At 40.5% G+C, this 10,485-nt stretch overlaps 1 non-coding gene across 1 annotated transcript; it reads left to right on the forward strand.

The window, feature by feature from the left end:
* Positions 1-934: 934 nt before the first annotated feature.
* LOC119000593 (U4 spliceosomal RNA) lies at positions 935-1,077 on the forward strand. The gene has a single exon (XR_005069351.1). It is a non-coding gene; the product is annotated as a U4 spliceosomal RNA (small nuclear RNA).
* The last annotated feature ends 9,408 nt before the right edge of the window (positions 1,078-10,485 follow it).

Raw genomic sequence — 10,485 nt, forward strand, 5'->3', positions numbered from 1 at the left:
CCTGTGTTTTAGCACTCCTCATGCTGCAACAGAGATGCCTCTTTGTTTATGTTTGTCTCCCTAATATAAGGCAAGCTCTCTGTGGGCTGGGACTTCGCCACCCTCACTCCTGTGTCTGCAGTGCCCATAGTAGCACCTGCTACATGTTTCCTGAGTACCTACCACCAGTCACACCCTTATGAGGCACTGAGAATGGAGAAAACATTCTCACAGTCCAGGCTTGTCTCACACTTGACTCAGATGTTCTTAACTGTAGACCTGTGGAACACAAGGGGGTCTGTGAAAGGGTTTCAGGAAGTCTCTGAACTCCTAGAAACTAAATGCAAACGAGTTTAAAACATACAAAAACACTTCTCTGGGGAAAAGATCCATACCTGCCATCAGAAAGCCAGAAGAGTATGAATCCAATAGTCTGAAAGAGGATGAGAGGGATGCCCAGGAACAATCCATGTGGTCTCTGCCCTCAGTGGGGAGGGTCAAGTGCTAGCTCATAGGATGACATCAACATTGTAGAGATAGGTAATTTAAGTACCTCAGAGCAGAAAGAGGCATTAAGAACCCAAGAGCACACACAGGATGGGGCCTTCCCAGGACAGGTATCAGAGAAGAACCCTGAGGGTAAGTGGACAACAGTCCTTTAGTACAGATGCTCATCCTTCCTAGCCCTGAGGAAAGGGAAGTGGGATAAGTCCCAGAAAATAGAAAGGGAACAGGTGCCTATTGTGTAGCCTGACCCGTGCAAACATTTTCCAAGGCTGGGAGTTCAGCAGGAGGACCTCACCACCCTCAGAGCAATATTGCTGCAAAGTAAGGAGCAGACTAGGGCTCACTTCCTGGCTCTATGACTCACTCACTGCCTGTGTCATAACAGGTAAGCGACTCCATAACTCTGAGTCACAGTGTTCTCATCTTTAAAATATAGGTAATACATTCTAGCTTTGCACAGTGGCAGTATCATAGCCAATGAGGTTTATCCCAGGCATGAGTATTACTAATTGAAAATATAGGTAATACATTCTTTATAGTGCTATCCTGAGGATTAAATGTGGTAATATTTATAAACCACTTAGCCAGTGTTTGGAATAAGGAAGAACTAAAATAAACATGGGTCCCTTCCTAGAGAAACTTCAGCCTGGAGGTACTTGCTGTGAAGGCCCCTGGGCTCTGTTCGTACACTCTCCTACCCACTATTACACTCACATTTTCATCTAGGCACCTCAGACCAGATGAAACAACCACAATCACAGCCAGGGTTTCTACAGGAGTCAACACAGGTCTGGCAGGAACGGGGATAAGAACACTTGCTACACTAGGGACCCCTTAAGTGTGATAAGGTGCATGGGCTGGGTTCCTGCCCTCTTTCTTAGCTCACTTTGAAGCCTTAGGAGGAACACTCCTGCCAGTGACTAGAGTTATGTAGGGAAATGAGAGAAGAAAGTTTGTTAACTTTCATATGTTAATTATCTCTTATGTGCTCAGTTCAAAGGACATGTGATTATCTCCATTTTTCAGGTAAAGACATGGAGGATCAGAAAAATTAAAAAGAGCTTGAGTCACTATGGTAGGCAAAATAATGGCTCCCCAAAATGTCCACATCCTAATCTCAGAATCTGTGAATATATTACCTTGTATAGCAAAGGAACTTTGCAAGTTTAAGTTAAGGATCTGAAAATGTGACATCATTCTGAATTATTCAGGTGGGCCCAATGTAATCACAGGGATCCTTAGAAATAGAACAGGCAAGGAGAGGAAGAAGTCAGAGTGATACAATGTGAGGACTCAGCTTTTCTTTGCTGGCTTTGAAGAGGGAGGAAGGGTCCACAAGCTGAGGAATGTGGGTGTCCTGTAGAAGTTAAAAAATGCAAGGAAACATTTCTTATCCAGAGCCTACAAAAAGGAATACAGCCCCACAGACACCTTGATTTTAGCCCAATGAGAATTGTGTCAAAAAAGAACTGTAAGAAAATAAATTTGTGTTATGTAACCTGTTTGTAGTAATTTGTTCTAGCAGCTACAGAAAACAAATACAGTCATGCAGTTTACAGGAGAGTCAAGATTCAAAGCCAAGTAGGAATGAGTATATTTTAAGATTGAGTTGCTATGTATAGAAAGTGTGATATGAGGAAAAGAGGAATCAAGGATTTTTCCTGGAAGCTGCCATTTCCTGAGGTGGGTAGACTATGGGATGAAAAGATTGGAGGAGAAAATCGAAAGTTAAAGTTTGGACATGTCACACTGGCAACACCTATTACATATCCAAGTGGAGATGTTGGGTAGGCAAGTAGACATATGAATCTGAAACTCAAAGGAGAGATTCAAGTTGGAAATATAAGTGTGAGAGTCACTGGCATGAAGAAGGTATTTGAAACCAGGAAACTGAATGAAATTTCTAGAAAAAGAAAAAAGAACATTTCAAGAACAAAGCCCTGAAGTTTCAGGAGATGAGGAAGAACCAGCAAAGGAGAAGAGAATAAGAATCTATAGGTCCAAAAGAGGTTCTCTGGGGTCTTAAATCCCTCTCAGCAGCTCAGAAAACAATGACTTTTTAGAATCAGAAAAGCTGAGAGACAAAACAAGTGATGACTGACTTAGTGAACCCGAAAATGTTGAATCCCCAACTAGCAATGGGAAAAGCCAAGAATCAACCCAATTTACACTGCAAAGATTCACCAAATACTAAGGCACTGACAGCAGCAGTTGTCTCTGGAACTGGAGCAGGAACCAGAAGGACCAAAAATAGGAAGGATTAGATGAAAACTATTTCATCTACTTTCATGGCCTCTTGGCTAGGTGCTTCCTAACCATGAGGCCATGAGCACATCAACTTACACCTCTTTTCAATTTAGTTCCCTCAACTACAAATTTATAAAAATAAGGATCATTGCATATCACATAGGGTTGTTTTTAGAAAGACAAATAGAATAGAAAAAAGTACCCACACTTACTGTCACCACTTCCTCTACTACCATTCTCCCTAGAATTCATTCTAGCCAGGTTTTGTTCTCACTACTCCAGAAGACATCTCTCATCAGTCACCAATGACTTCTGCATTGCCAGGTCAAATGGTAAGTTCTCTGTCCTCATCTTACTCATCAGACTATTGGACAGAAATGATCACCCCCTCTTCCCTGAAACCTCTTTTTCGCTTGCTTTAGGGATACCACTCTTTCCTGGTTGTCCTCCACTGGCCTCTCCTTCTAGTCTCCTTTTTTGATTCTTCCCTTTTCCATTTCATGCTGCATGCAACTTTTCCTCCCCCCACCTGTGGCAGAAGACTGGAGGATTATTCTCTACAAAGGATAAAACAGAAGATCTCTCTCTATACTCAGGTTCAACCAGCACAATTGAGGGGTGTGTACCAGACTATAAACAATGAAAATTGGTTATTTCATAATACAAAATATGGGATCCTGGGACTTCCAGCCTTGATCAACCACATGATTCCCGAATGCTGGCAACAAGACCTTTATCCCTCAGGCAGGAGTTTGGCAGAAGTTGTCTAGAGAAAATAATGAGGCAATAAGAGAAATATAAGACACTGTCCTTGTTCTCCAACAAACAACACAAGTTGACAAGTAACCACCTCAAGATCAGTGCTACAAATCAATGCTTTGGTCTACTCAACTCATGAGCTAACAGTCTAGGATTATCAGACATTTGAGGGGGTAAAAAGGGCTCTAATATGAAAGACAGAGGTCAAGGCAAGCAGAAAAGATAGCAGAGAAAACAAACTGCAAAAGAAAAATTTTTCTTCTTGAAAACTGTTAACATCCTTATAGATAAGAGAAGACACTGTATCCACAAAGTAAGAATAGAATGGGATAAGAAAAAACATTCTACAAACAAAAATGAAGAGCTTCTGAATTTTTCTGATAGTAAAAATAAAAAATTTCAACTATGAACAACTGTATGCCAAGACATTTGAAAACCTTGGTGAAATGGACAAATTTCTAGAAACATAAGCTTCCAAAACTGGATCAAGCAGAGCGGCGGCTGGTGTGGCTCACTGGATTGAGTGCCAGCCTGCAAACCAAAGGGTTGCCAGTTTGGTTTCCAGTCAGGGCACATGACTAAGTTGTGGGCTAGGTCCCCACTAGTGGACATGAAAGAGGCAACCATACATTGAAGCTTCTCTCCCTCTCTCCCTGCCTTCCCATCTCTCTAAAAATAAACAAATAAAATCTTTTTTAAAAAAAGAAGAAGAAAGCCTGAACAGACCAATAATAGCTAGTGAAATTGAAGCAATAATCAAAACACTCTTGCCCTTGCTGGTGTGGCTCAGCGGATTGAACAATGTACTGCAAACCAGAGAGTTGCTGGTTTGATTCCCAATCATGGCACATGCCTGGGCTGTGGGCCAGGTATCCAGTAGGGGAGACCACACACTGATGTTTCTCTCCATTTTTTCTTCCTCCCTTTCTGTCTCTAAAAATAAATAAATAAAATCTTAAAAAAAAAACACTCCTGGCACACAGAAGCCCCAGATCAGATGGTTTCACAGTAGAATTTTACAAAATATTTAAAGAAGAGCTAACCCCTATCCTTCTCAAACTAGTCAAAAAAAAATCCAAGAAGAGGGAAGACTCCCAAACTCTTTTTATGAGACTGGCATCAACTTAATCCCAAAACCAGGGAAAGACAAAGACATCAAAAAAAGAAACTACAGATCAATATGGCTGACTAAAATAGACACTAAAATCCTCAACAAAATATTGGCAAACCACATCCAACAATACATTAAAAACATAATATACCATGACCAAGTGGGATCCATCCCAGGGATACAAGGATAGTACAATATTTGCAAATCAATAAATGTAAAATATGATATAAACATAAGGAAACACAAAATCACATGATCATATCAATAGATGCAGAAAAAACATTTGATAAGGTACAGCACCCATTTATGATACAAACACTCAGCAAAGTGGAAGTAGAGGGAGCATACTTCAACATATAAAGGCCATATATGAGAGACCTATAGCCAACATCATACTCAATGGACAAAAACTAAAAGCTTTCCCACTAAGATCTGGCACAAGACAAGAAATTTGTATGCCTCTTTCATCACTTCTATTCAACATAGTATTGGAAGCTCTAGCCACAGTGATCAGACAAGAAAAATAAATAAAAGGCATCCAAATTGGAAAGGATGAAGTAAAAACTGTCATTGTTTGCAGATGACATGATAGTGCACATAGAAAACCCTATAGATTCCACCAAAAAAAACTATTTGACCTAATAAATGATTTGGCAAAACAGCGGGATACAAAGTCAATATTCAAAATTCAAAGGCATTTTCGTACACAAACAATGAAATATCAGAAATAGAAATAAGGGGGGAAATCCCATTTGCAATAGCAACAAGTACCTAGGAATAAACCTAACCAAGGAGGTAAAAGATCTGTACCTAGAAAACTACACAACACATTGCTTTTGAAAAGAAATTAAGGAAAATACAAATAAATGGAAGCACAGACCATGTTTATGGACTGGAAGAATTAACATCATCACAATGTGTGTACTACTCAAAGCAATTTATAGATTCAATGCAAACCCTATTGAAATACCAATGATAGGGCCCTAGCTGGTGTAGTTCAGTGGATTGAGTGCGGGCCTGCGAACCAGAGGATCACGGTTCGATTCCCAGTCAGGGCACATGCCTGGGTTGCGGGCTGGTTCCCTGCAGGCCAACTCCCAGCAGGGGATGCAAGAAAGGCAACCATACATTGATGTTTCTCTCCCTCTCCTTCCCCTCTAAAGATAAATAAATAAATAAATAAAAATCTTTAAAAAAAAGAAATACCAATGATATATTTCACAGATATAGCCCAAGCATTTCAAAAATGTATATAGAACCATAAATTATCCTGAAAAGCTGCAACAAGTTTGAGAGAGAAGAACAAAGTATGTTCATATCAGCACAATTTACAATAGCCAAGTGCTGGAAAGAGTCCAAGTAAAGGAGTGGATCAAAAACCTGTGGTATATTTACACAATGGAATAATGTACAGCAGAAAAAAGTAACTCCTATCCTTCATAACAGCATGGTTGGAACTGGGGAGTAATATGCTAAGTGAAATAAGCCAGGAAGTGAAAGACAAATACCATATGATCTCACCTATAAGTGAAACCTAGTCAACAAAACAAACAAGTGAGCAAAATAGAACCAGAGACATGGAAATAAAGAACAAACTGACAGTGATCAGAAGGGAATGGGTAGGAGATAATAGGTGAAAGAAGAGAAAGGGTCAAGTCAAGGAACATGCATAAAGGACTGATGGACAAGGACAACAGGGAATAGGATTAAAAGTGAAAGGTGCTGGGTGGGTAGGGCAGGGGATGGTAATGGAAGAAAATAGAGACAACTGTAATTAAACAACAATAAAAGTAAAAATAAATTTAAAATTTCACAGAAAATATGACAGATAAATTTGAGAAAATATCCCAGAAAGTAGAGGAAAAAGAATAAAAAATAGGAAAAAAAAAACAAGAAAATTAGAACACCAATTGAAGAGATTCAAGATCAAAGAATAAGAAAACAAGAAAAAAAAACAAGGCAAAAAAATAATAAATAAAATAATTCATGCCCTGGCTGGTGTAGCTCAATGGATTGAGCACAGACCTATGAAGCAAAGGGTCACCAGTTGGATTCCCAGTCAGGGCACATGCCTGAGTTGCAGACCAAGGCCCCAATAGGGGACACATGAGAGGCAATCACACATTGATGTTTCTCTCCCACTCTTTCTCCTTCCCTTCCCCTCTCTCTAAAAATAAATAAATAAATAAATGAAATATTTTTTAAAATAATTCATAATGTACAGGTCAAGATGGTGGAGTAGGAAAGTGCTCATCAGAATTACAACTAAATTATAGAACAACCCTTGAGAACCATGTAAAGACCAGCTGAACAAAACTCCTATAACTAAGAATGTAAAGAAGAAGCCACATCCAGGCAAGTAGTAAGGGCAAAGACACAAAACAGGGCTAGTCTCACACCCACCTGTGGCAGTTGAGAATTGGCATGGATATCTTGATTGCAGGGAAGCCACCTAGGGAGTGAGGGGTCCTAGCCTTACACAGGTCTCCCCATCCTGCAGCTCCAGTGCTGGGGAAAGAGAAGTTCCCATGGGAGCTAACTATGAATATCAGTGGGGATTCTCTGTCCAGGCGAGATGGAGAGCTGCTGAAAATTCAGGTGTTCTCTTAAAGAGCCAGTGCCACTTCTGGTCAAGATGGAGGCATAGGTGAAAACACAAGAAGAATTACAACTAAGCTCAAAACAAAAAACATCCAGAACTGCCGGAAAATTGAACTGTGTAAAAGTCTGACAACAAGGATTTAAAGAAGCCATATTCATCCAGACTGGTAAGGGGCAAGATATGGAGTCCTGGCAGAGAGAATGTGGTGTGGTGTAGGTAAGCAATGGCAGAACAGGCACTCCCACAATCATGTGTGGTGGAGAAAAATCAGGAGGGATATCTTGGGAGCAAGTGTTTCCAGGCCAGACCACATAGCTCAGGGTTCCAGTGCTGTGAAGATAAAGCCTCATAAATTTTCTTGAAAGAGAAGTACAAAGTTGGGAGTACATGCTATTTGATGTCAAACCAAACTACAAGATTATAGAAATCAAAATGATATGATACTGTCATAAAAACATACACATAGGTCAATAGAATAGAATAAAGAACTAGAAGTAAACCCATGCCTATGTGGTCAATTAATTCATAACAAAGAAGGCAAAAATATACAATGAGGTAAAGAGAGTTTATTCAAAAAGTCCCTAGAATCACTAAAATGGAAAATTGGGCATATGCACACAACAAAATAAAACCAGACTACCTTCTTACACCATATAAAAGAACAAACTCAAAATGGACTAAAGACTTAATTGTAATACCTGAAACCACAAAACTCCTAGAAGAAAACATAGGCAGTAAAATCTCTGACATTGTTCTTAGTAATGCTTTTTCTGATATATCTCCTCAGGCAAGGGAAAAAAAAGAAAAAAACAAATGAAAGTACATCAAAGTAAAAAAAATTTGCACAGCAAAAAAAGAAAAAATCAACAAAATGAAAAGACAACCTACTGAATGGGAGATAGTATCCATCTATGACATCCAATAAGGAGTTAATATTCAAAATTTATAAAGATCTCCTACAACTCAACACCAAAAACCCAAAAAATACAATTTAAAAATGGGGCCCTGGCTGGTGTAGCTCAGTGGATTGAGCGCAGGCCTGCGAACCAAACAACCTCGGTTTGATTCCCAGTCAGGGCACATGCCTGGGTTGCAGGCTAGTCCCTGGCAGGGGACGCATGAAAGGCAACCATACATTGATGTTTCTCTCCCTCTCTCCTGCCCTTCCCCTCTAAAGATATATAAATAAAATATTTTTTTAAAAATGGGCAGAGAACCTGAATAGACATTTCTCCAAAGAAAACATACAGATGACTAACAGACATATGAAAAGATGCTCAACATCATTGATCATCAGAAAAATGCCAATTAAAACCATAATGAGATATTATTTCACACCTGGCAGAATGGCTACCATCAATAAATCCAGAAACAAGTGTTGGTGAGGATGCAGAGAAAAGGAACCCTCATGTACTGTTGGTGGGAATGCAGATTGGTGCAGCCACTGTGGAAAACAAAATGGAGGGTTCTACCTCCATTAAAATAGATCTACCTTGTGACCCAGCAATTCCACTTCTGGTTATACATCCAAAGAAATCTAAAACACTAATTTGAAAAGATATGCTCCTCCATGTTTATTCCATCATTATTTACAATAGCCAAGATATGGAAGCACCCCAAGTGCCCATCAATAGATGATTAGATAAAGAGGTAGTACATATATATAATGAAATATTACTCAGCCATAAAAAAAATAAAATCTTACCATTTGTGACAACATGGATGGACCTAGAGGGTAGAATGCAAAGACAAATACCATACAATTTTATTTCTGCTGGAACCTAAAGAAAATAAACGAGTGAACAAACAGAAATAGATTGATAGATACAGAGATCAAATTGATGGTTGGCAGAGGCGGGGGTGGGTTAGGAGACTGGATGAAAAAGGTGAAGGGAATAAGAAGTACAAACTGGTAGTCACACAAAAGTCATGGGAACATGAAGTATAGCATAGGGCTGTAATAATATTGTAATAACTATTCATGGTGCCAGGTGCGTACTACACTTATCAGGAGGTTCAATTCATAAATGATATAAATTTCTAACCACTATGCTATACACCTGAAACTAACATAAATAATATTGAATGTTAACTATAATTGAAAAGATTAAGTTAAAAAAGTATTCATCAGAGACTTTCAGCCAAGATGGAGGCGTGGGTAGATACACTTTGCCTCCTCTCACAAGCAAAAGATGGACAACAGCAAATTTAAAAACAAAAAAATAACCAGAACTGTCAGAAAACCAAACTGTATGGAAGTCCGACAACCAAGGAGTTAAAGAAGAAACATTCATCCAGACCTGTAGGAGGGGCAGAGATGGGCAACCAAGGTGGAGAGGACTCACAGCAGGGCAGCAGCTGGAGGATTGGGTTGGGCGAGGTGGCAACTGGAGGAGCCAGTAGTCTCACATCTCAGTGTGGATAAATCAGGAGGAGTAACTGGGGAGCAAGACAGACCAGAAGACTTCCACCACGATGGAGGCATAGGTGGAAACACTGTGCCTTCTCCCACAGCCAAGTTTGAATACAACAAAGGTTTGGAGAACAAAGACACAGCCAAAAAACAGAAAATTGAATTATACAGAAGTCCGACTACATCTAACCGTTCAACGGGGACGGTAAGAGGGGCAGAGCCAGCAGCGGAGCAGGGTCGGGCAGGAAAGATCCTCAGACCAAGGCGCGCAAGTGGCCTGGACCCAGTCAGGGTGTGAGGCAGACTGGCCTCGGTCACACATTTGCGCACAGTGAGATGGACCACGCAGGCCCCAGGGGGCGAGGGCTGATGGTGGTGGCACACTCACATGCAGTGGGACAAAACTCGTGGGCCCGGTGACGGTGGCAGCTGCCGCACCTGTGGGGGCCACAGGAGGACACCGCAGACGGGACCGCCATTGCTCCTCTTTGACCCCACCCCCACATACAACGTCACAACCCAGCGACTGAGTTGCCCTGCTCTGGTAAACACCTAGGGCTCCGATCCTGCTATGTAACAGGCACGAACAGCCCAAAAGATGGCACAAGAAGAACTCAAAGTCCCAGAGCCAACAACTCTAAGCAACCAAGAGATTGCCAGCCTCTCAGAAGCACAGTTCAAGACACTGTTTATCAGGATGCTCACAGAACTGGTTGATTATAGTCACAAATTAGAGGAACAAATGAAGGCTAAACTAATTGAAATGAAGGGAGATGCACAGGAAACCAATAGTGATGGAAAGGAAACTGGGACTCAAATCAATGGAATGGACCAGAAGGAAGAACGAAACATCCAACCAGAAAGGAA

Source organism: Sturnira hondurensis, unplaced genomic scaffold (assembly GCF_014824575.4).
Source record: "Sturnira hondurensis isolate 20B ecotype Veracruz unplaced genomic scaffold, ASM1482457v3 Scaffold0015793, whole genome shotgun sequence".
Taxonomy (NCBI): Eukaryota; Metazoa; Chordata; class Mammalia; order Chiroptera; family Phyllostomidae; genus Sturnira; species Sturnira hondurensis.